The sequence below is a fragment of the Arachis hypogaea genome, chromosome 15 (genome assembly GCF_003086295.3).
Source record: "Arachis hypogaea cultivar Tifrunner chromosome 15, arahy.Tifrunner.gnm2.J5K5, whole genome shotgun sequence".
NCBI lineage: Eukaryota > Viridiplantae > Streptophyta > Magnoliopsida > Fabales > Fabaceae > Arachis > Arachis hypogaea.
In genome coordinates this window covers 75,490,847-75,499,337 of record NC_092050.1, presented here as the reverse complement: position 1 = coordinate 75,499,337, position 8,491 = coordinate 75,490,847, and the positions used below count along the sequence as shown (strand labels likewise).

The following is an 8,491-nucleotide window of genomic DNA, read 5'->3' as shown; positions in this document are numbered from 1 at the left end:
CTAATGATCATGTAATGAAGACACAAACATAGATAAGCACCATAACATAGAAAACGAAAAACAGAGAAAGTAAGAACAAGGAATGAGTCCACCTTAGTGATGTCCTTGAGCTCTTCTATGTCTCTTCCTTGCCTTTGCTGCTCCTCCTTCATTGCTTTTAGATCTTCTCTGATTTCATGAAGGATGATGGAGTGCTCTTGATGTTCCACCCTTAGTTGCTTCCAATAATTGTGTGGAAGAAAATGTATCCCCTGAGGTGTCTCAGGGATCTCTTGATTTGCAGTCAAATGTTCTACCACTGAGCTATAGACCCTTGATGGAAGCTTTTGTCTTCCCTTTTCTCTTTCTAGAGGCCTCTCTGGCCTTAGGTGCCATCAATGGTTATGGAAAAAACAAAAAAAAGCTATGCTTTTACCACACCAAACTTAGAATGTTGCTCGCCCTCGAGCAAAAGAAGAAAGAATAGAAGAAGAAGAAGAAGATATGGAGGAGATGGAGGGATGTGTGTATGGATGTGAATGGTGGATGAAAAACAGAAAGGATGGTCATGAATGGAGAGATAGAGGGTGAGGTGGGTGGGGATCCTGTGGGATTCACAGATCCTGAGATGATCCTGTGGGGTCCACAGATCTTGAGGTGTCAAGGCATTTACATCCCTGCACCACTTTAGGCATGCAAAATGCCCTTGCACACAACTCTGGGCGTTCAGCGCCAGGTTGGTGCCCATTTTGGGCGTTCAACGCCCCTTTGATGCCATTTCTGGCATTGAACGCCAGAACCATGCTTGTTCTGGGCGTTCAGCGCCAGAACTATGCTCTGTTCTGGCGTTTGAACGCCAGACAGACGCTCCTCCAGGGTGTGATTTTTCTTCTGCTGTTTTTTATTCCGTTTTTGATTTTTTTGTTTATTTTGTGACTCCACATGATCATGAACCTAAGAAAACATGAAAAACAATAAAAATAAGAATTAGATAAACATTGGGTTGCCTCCCAACAAGCGCTTCTTTAATGTCAATAGCTTGACAGTGGGCTCTCATGGAGCCTCACAGATGTGCAGAGCTTTGTTGAGACTCTCCAACACCAAACTTAGAATTTGGATATGGGAGTTCAACACCAAACTTAGAGTTTGGTTGTGGCCTCCCAACACCAAACTTAGAGTTTGACTGTGGGGGCTCTGGTTGACTCTGCTTTGAGAGAAGCTTTTTCGGCTTCCTCTCCATGGTTGCAGAGGGAGATCCTTGAGTTTTAAACACAAAGGAGTCCTCATTCCATTGAAGGAATATGTCACCTCTGTCAACATCAATCACAGCTCTTGCTGTGGCCAGGAAAGGTCTTCCTAGGATGATGGATTCATCCTCTTCCTTTCCAGTATCCAGGACTATGAAATCAGCAGATATGTAAAGGCCCTCAACCTTTACTAATACATCTTCTACTTGTCCATAGGCCTGTTTTCTTGAGCTGTCTGCCATCTCTAATGAGATTTTAGCAGCTTGCACCCCATAGATTCCCAGTTTCTCTATTACAGAGAGGGGCATGAGGTTTATTCCTGAACCAAGGTCACACAGAGCCTTAAAGATCATGGTGCCTATGGTACAAGGTATTATGAACTTTCCAGGATCTTGTCTCTTCTGAGGCAATGCCAGTTGATCCAGATCACTTAGTTCATTGATGAATAAGGGAGGTTCAACTTCCCAAGTACCAATGCCAAATAATTTGGCATTCAGCTTCATGATTGCACCAAGAAACTTGGCAGTTTGCTCTTCAGTAACATCCTCATTCTCTTCAGAAGAGGAATACTCATCAGAGCTCATGAAGGGCATAAGGAGGTTCAATGGGATCTCTATGGTCTCTAGATGAGCCCCAGAGTCCTTTGGTTCCTCAGAGGGAAGCTCCTTATTGATCACTGGACTTCCCAGTAGGTCTTCCTCCTTGGGATTCACGTCCTCTCCTCTCCTCACAGGTTCGGCCATGGCGCTTATGTCAATGGCCTTGCACTCTCCTTTTGGGTTCTCTTCTGTATTGCTTGGGAGAGTACTAGGAGGGATTTCAGTGATCCTTTTACTCAGCTGGCCCACTTGTGCTTCCAGATTTCTAATGGAAGACCTTGTTTCATTCATGAAACTTACAGTGGCCTTAGATAGATCAGAGACTAGATTTGCTAAATTAGAAGTATTTTGTTCAGAGTTCTCTGTCTGTTGCTGAGTTGATGATGGAAAAGGCTTGCTATTGCTAAACCTGTTTCTTCCACCATTATTAAAGCCTTGTTGGGGCTTTTGATCCTTCCATGAGAAATTTGGATGATTTCTCCATGTTGAGTTATAGGTGTTTCCATAAGGTTCACCTAAGTAATTTACCTCTGCTATTGCAGGGTTCTCAGGATCATAAGCTTCTTCTTCAGGAGAAGCCTCTTGAGTACTGTTGGATGCAGCTTGCATTCCATTCAGACTCTGAGAAATCATATTGACTTGCTGAGTCAATATTTTATTCTGAGCCAATATGGCATTCAGAGTATCAACTTCAAGAACTCCCTTCTTCATAGGCGTCCCATTGCTCACAGGATTCCTTTCAGAAGTGTACATGAACTGGTTATTAGCAACCATGTCAATGAGTTCTTGAGCTTCTGCAGGTGTTTTCTTTAGGTGAATGGATCCACCTGCAGAAGTGTCCAGTGACATCTTTGATAGCTCAGATAAACCATCATAGAATATATCCAGGATGGTCCATTCTGAAAGCATGTCAGAAGGACACTTTTTGGTCAACTGTTTGTATCTTTCCCAAGCTTCATAGAGGGATTCACCTTCTTTCTGTCTGAAGGTTTGAACATCAGCTCTAAGCTTGCTCAGCTTTTGAGGAGGAAAGTACTTGGCTAAGAAAGCCGTGACCAGCTTATCCCAAGAGTTCAGGCTGTCTTTTGGTTGAGAGTCCAACCATAATCTAGCTCTGTCTCTTACAGCAAAAGGGAAAAGCATGAGCCTGTAGACTTCAGGATCTACTCCATTAGTATTAACAGTATCACATATCTACAAGAATTCAGTTAAGAACTGAAAAGGATCTTCAGATGGAAGTCCATGAAACTTGCAGTTCTGCTGCATCAGAGAAACTAATTGAGGTTTCAGCTCAAAGTTGTTTGCTCCAATGGCAAGAATGGAGATGCTTCTTCCATGTAAATTGGAATTAGGTGCAGTAAAGTCACCAAGCATCTTCCTTACATTATTATTATTTTCGGCTGCCATCTCCTTTTCCTGTTCGAAAATTTCTGAAAGGTTATCTCTGGATCGTTGTATTTTAGCTTCTCTTAATTTTCTCTTCAGAGTCCTTTCAGGTTTTGGATCTGCTTCCACAAGAATGTTCTTATCCTTGCTCCTGCTCATATGACAAAGAAGAAGGCACAGAAAAATAATAATAATAACGGAGATCCTTTATACCACAATATAGGGATCCCTTTGTAAGTGGAAGAAAAGGGGGAGATAAAGAATGTAATATAATGGAAGAAACACAACTGTAAGGAGGCTAGAGATGTGAGATGAGATGTTAGGATATGAATGAATAAATAGAATAAGATGGGAGAGAGAGAATTTTCGAAAATATTTTTGAAAAAGAGTTAGTGATTTTCGAAAATGGTTTTTGAAAAATGTTAGTAATTTTCGAAAAAATAAAAAATAAAATTAATTAGTTAATTAAAAAGAAATTTTTGAAAAAGAGGGAAGATATTTTCGAAAATTAGAGAGAGAGAGTTAGTTAGGTAGTTTTGAAAAAGTTAAGAAACAAACAAAAAGTTAGTTAGTTAGTTAAAACAAATTTTTAAAAGATAAGAGGTTAGGAAGTTAGAAAAGATATTTTGAAAAGATATGATAGAAATTAGTTTTGAAAAAGATTTGATTTTTAAAATCACAATTAATGACTTGATTCATAAGAAATCACAAGATATGATTCTAGAACTCAAAGTTTGAATCTTTCTTAACAAGCAAGTAACAAACTTCAAATTTTTGAATCAAAACATTAATTGATTATGTTATTTTCGAAAATTTGATTTAAAAATAAGAAAAAGATTTTTGAAAAATATTTTTAGAATTTTCGAAAATAACTAAGAAATTTGAAAAAGATTTGATTTTTGAAAAAGATTTTGAAAAAGATAAGATTTTCAAATTGAAAATTTGATTTGACTCATGAGAAACAACTTGATTTTAAAAATTTTTGAAAAAGTCAACTCAAATTTTCGAATTTGATGAGAGAAAAAGGGAAAGATATTTTTTTGATTTTTTGAATTTTTATGAAAACATGAAAAATATGCAATGCATGAAATTTTTAGATCAAAACAATGAATGCATGCAAGAATGCTATGAATGTCAAGATGAACACCAAGAACACTTTGAATGTCATGATGAACATCAAGAACATATTTTTGAAAAATTTTTAATGCAAAGAAAACATGCAAGACACCAAACTTAGAATTCTTTAATGCTTAGACACTAAGAATTCAAGAATGCATATGATAAACATGAAAAGACACAAAACAAAAATTCATCAAGATCAAACAAGAAGACTTACCAAGAACAACTTGAAGATCATGAAGAACACTATGAATGCATGATATTTTCGAAAAAATGCAAGATGCATATGCAAGTGACACCAAACTTATGATATGACTCAAGACTCAAACAAGAAACAGAAAATATTTTTTATTTTTATGATTTTCTAAATTTTTTGTATTTTTATTTATTTTTTTTTTCGAAAATTATTGTGAAAAATAAAAATAAAGATTTCAAAATTTTTAATGTGAATTCCAGGAATCTTGCCATGTTAGTCTTAAAGCTCCAATCAAAGGGTCAGGCATGGCTTAATAGCCAGCCAAGCTTTAGCATATAATTACATGGACTGGAGTGATTAGTTGGATGCCAATCCCAAAGTAGTTTGGGTATGGCTTTACAGCCAGATAGGCTTCAACATGCTTCATGAAACACTAGAATTCATTCTTAAAAATTCTGAAGAAAAATAATATTTTTGAAAACATTTTTTTTTTCGAAAACAAGTGAGAAAATTTTGAAATATTTTTGAAAAATTTTTGAAAAGAAAACAAAAAGAAAATTACCTAATCTGAGCAACAAGATGAACCGTCAGTTGTCCAAACTCAAACAATCCCCGGCAACGGCGCCAAAAACTTGGTGCACGAAATTGTGATCTCCAGGCTCGAACAAATCCTGGTAATGGCTCCAAAGCTTGGTGCTCTGATCTTAATTCATAATTGTCACAACTTCGATACAACTAACCAGCAAGTGCAATGGGTCGTCCAAGTAATACCTTACGTGAGTAAGGGTCGAATCCCACGGAGATTGTTGGTATGAAGCAAGCTATGGTCACCTTGTAAATCTCAGTCAGGCAGATATAAAGTGATAATGGTGTTTTCGAATATTATATAATAAAATAGGGATAGAGGTACTTATGTAAATCATTGGTGAGAATTTCAGATAAGCGAATGGAGATGCTTTTCGTTCCTCTGAACCTCTGCTTTCCTGCTATCTTCATCCAATCTGTCTTACTCATTTCCATGGCTGGCTGTATGCAAGGGCATCACCGTTGTCAGTGGCTACATCCCCTCCTCTCAGTGAATAATATGCTCACGCACCCTGTCACAGCACGGCTATTCATCTGTCGGTTCTCGATCATGCTGGAATAGGATTCACCCTCCTTTTGCGTCTGTCACTAACGCCCAGCACTCGCGAGTTTGAAGCTCGTCACAGTCATTCAATCATTGAATCCTACTCGGAATACCACAGACAAGGTTTAGACTTTCCGGATTCTCTTGAATGCCGCCATCATTCTAGCTTACGCCACGAAGATTCTGGTTAGGAGATCTAAGAGATACTCATTCTAGCTTATTTCATGTAGAACAGAAGTGTTTGTCAGGCACGTGTTCATAAGGGAGAAGGATGATGAGCGTCACACATAATCATCACCTTCATCACGTTCTTGGGTGCGAATGGATATCTTAGAAGCGAAATAAGAAGAATTGAATAGAAAACAGTAGTACTTACATTAATCTTTGAAGAACAGCAGAGCTCCACACCTTAATCTATGGAGTGTAGAAACTCTACCGTTGAAAATACATAAGTGAAGGTCCAGGCATGGCCGAGATGGCCAGCCCCCTAAAACGTGATCAAAGGATCATAAGGTAATCCAAAGATGCCTAATACAATAGTAATAGGTCCTATTTATAATAAACTAGCTACTAGGGTTTACATGAGTAAGTAATTGATGCATAAATCCACTTCCGGGGCCCACTTGGTGTGTGTTTGGGCTGAGCTTAAGTGTAGCACGTGCAGAGGCCATTTGTGGAGTTGAACGCCAGTTTTTGTGCCAGTTTGGGCGTTCAACTCTGGTTTTGGATCCTTTTCTGGCGCTGGACGCCAGATTTGGGCAGAGAGCTGGCGTTGAACGCCAGTTTACGTCGTCTATTCTTGGCCAAAGTATGGACTATTATAAATTTCTGGAAAGCCCTGGATGTCTACTTTCCAACGCAATTGGAAGCGCGCCATTTCGAGTTCTGTAGCTCCAGAAAATCCACTTTGAGTGCAGGGAGGTCAGAATCCAACAGCATCAGCAGTCCTTCTTCAACCTCTGAATCTGATTTTTGCTCAAGTCCCTCAATTTCAACCAGAAAATACCTGAAATCACAGAAAAACACACAAACTCATAGTAAAGTCCAGAAATGTGAATTTAACATAAAATCTATTAAAAATATCCCTAAAAGTAACTAGATTCTACTAAAAATATACTAAAAACAATGCCAAAAAGCGTATAAATTATCCGCTTATCAACAATCATGCAATACATATCACATGGATATCCTATAAGCATGAGACGCACAACAGAGCATACAATGAAGCATGATCCAGTCCATTCCTCAGGCTCTAACAGGAAGGACAGCTCTGATACCAAATTGTAACGGCCCAACTTCCAGCATGTCATGATCATACTAAAAGATGAACGTTACCAACTTGTTTCCCCAACTTAAGTAATATTTAATAAATATAAGCCTGTTCGTTGTTAACACCTCACAATTTTCGAGTAATTTTTTTTTAAAAAAACAATAGTAGTTTAGAGTCGCATACATAGAGTATAACAACGAAACATGAGTACACACATTCAAGGAATTGTAGAAGGCAATACATAGAATATCACACCACAATATACATCATAATGCAGAAGCAGCTCAGTTATACTAGTAAGGAATTATAACACAGCATCCTTCAGTTAGTGACTCATATAATATATACACATATATACATAAGACGTCCCGGGGCTAGGCTAACTCTATGACATGCCTATTCCCTCTGAGCATGCTAGTACAAGTGAGGGAAACACTCTAAGGTACCGTGGTTAGAATGGACGCCTCAAAAGTCTCCTCGTCTCTGATCCAAAAGCCCCTCACAAAAAATCGTTGGGTAGGTGATGATGCCTGCTCGCTGGTTCCCCATCTGGCTCATTGCTACCAGAAGAGATATCCTCGATCTCAGGGTCACGTACTATATAATTACGTACACAAGGTGCCGCACATCGGATGTAATACTCGTAGCTGCGCACTGGGTCGTCGTGGATGTACGAATGATTAATCTCGTAGGGCAGGACTCCCGTGTCCATCTGAAGAGGTGTAAGGGGTAAGAACTGGGGAGTTCTTAGTAAGGTCGGGGTTCATAGTTAAGTCCATTTATAATGTCCGCTTGCAAGTTTCTAAATCCTTTGAAAATTGATGGTTTAACAATCAAATATTCAAAACCTTTTCAAAAGAAATCAGTTAATTAACCATAAATCCAAACTTCTTTTCCAGATATAAGAATCTGAAAAGTTTCCTAATGGTATGAATGACCAACTTGTCCCAAGCATAGGTTCAATTAAGTCTATGCTGTAAGAGTTTGATTTTTTATACTTTACTAGACTATAAACATAAAAGAAGTTACCTATGCGGTATAAATGATCATCTTGTTCCAAGCATAGGTTCATTAAGTCTATGCTGAATCAGTCAGATACTTTATACAAAGCTAGACCTCAAACAAACCAACCACAGCCTTAGGCCCAAACAATTCAATCAACATCCAATCACCACAATCCAAACAATCAGTTACAAACACAAGTAATGAGGTTCAAACACAATCAAGAGCAGTTACGTCAAGTATAGCAGTTAGCAATTAAACAGAGTTGTTCACATAGGCAAACCAATTAAAATATGCACAAACAAGTATGATGCATGTCTGATCCTACTGCAGGTAATGAGCTCATTTGTCGGTTTCGACTCGCACCCGACGCAATCCGACCCTCCAGGTCAGATAAGGCCTTCCCAGAACTTAATCCCAGATTAATTACCGCATACCCTCTACCAAGTACTCTCGACTTGCAGGGCTGGTATTTGCTCAAATCTCAATATACCGCAGGTATGCGAGTCAGGCCTCTACCAAGCATTCAGCTTGCAGGGCTGGTACTACTCTACCGCAGCCTGT

At 38.7% G+C, this 8,491-nt stretch overlaps 1 non-coding gene across 1 annotated transcript; it reads left to right on the top strand.

Annotated features, from left to right (window-relative positions):
• The first annotated feature begins 2,728 nt into the window (after positions 1-2,728).
• Positions 2,729-2,836, top strand: LOC112752478 (small nucleolar RNA R71). Its single transcript, XR_003176913.1, has one exon. It is a non-coding gene; the product is annotated as a small nucleolar RNA R71 (small nucleolar RNA).
• The last annotated feature ends 5,655 nt before the right edge of the window (positions 2,837-8,491 follow it).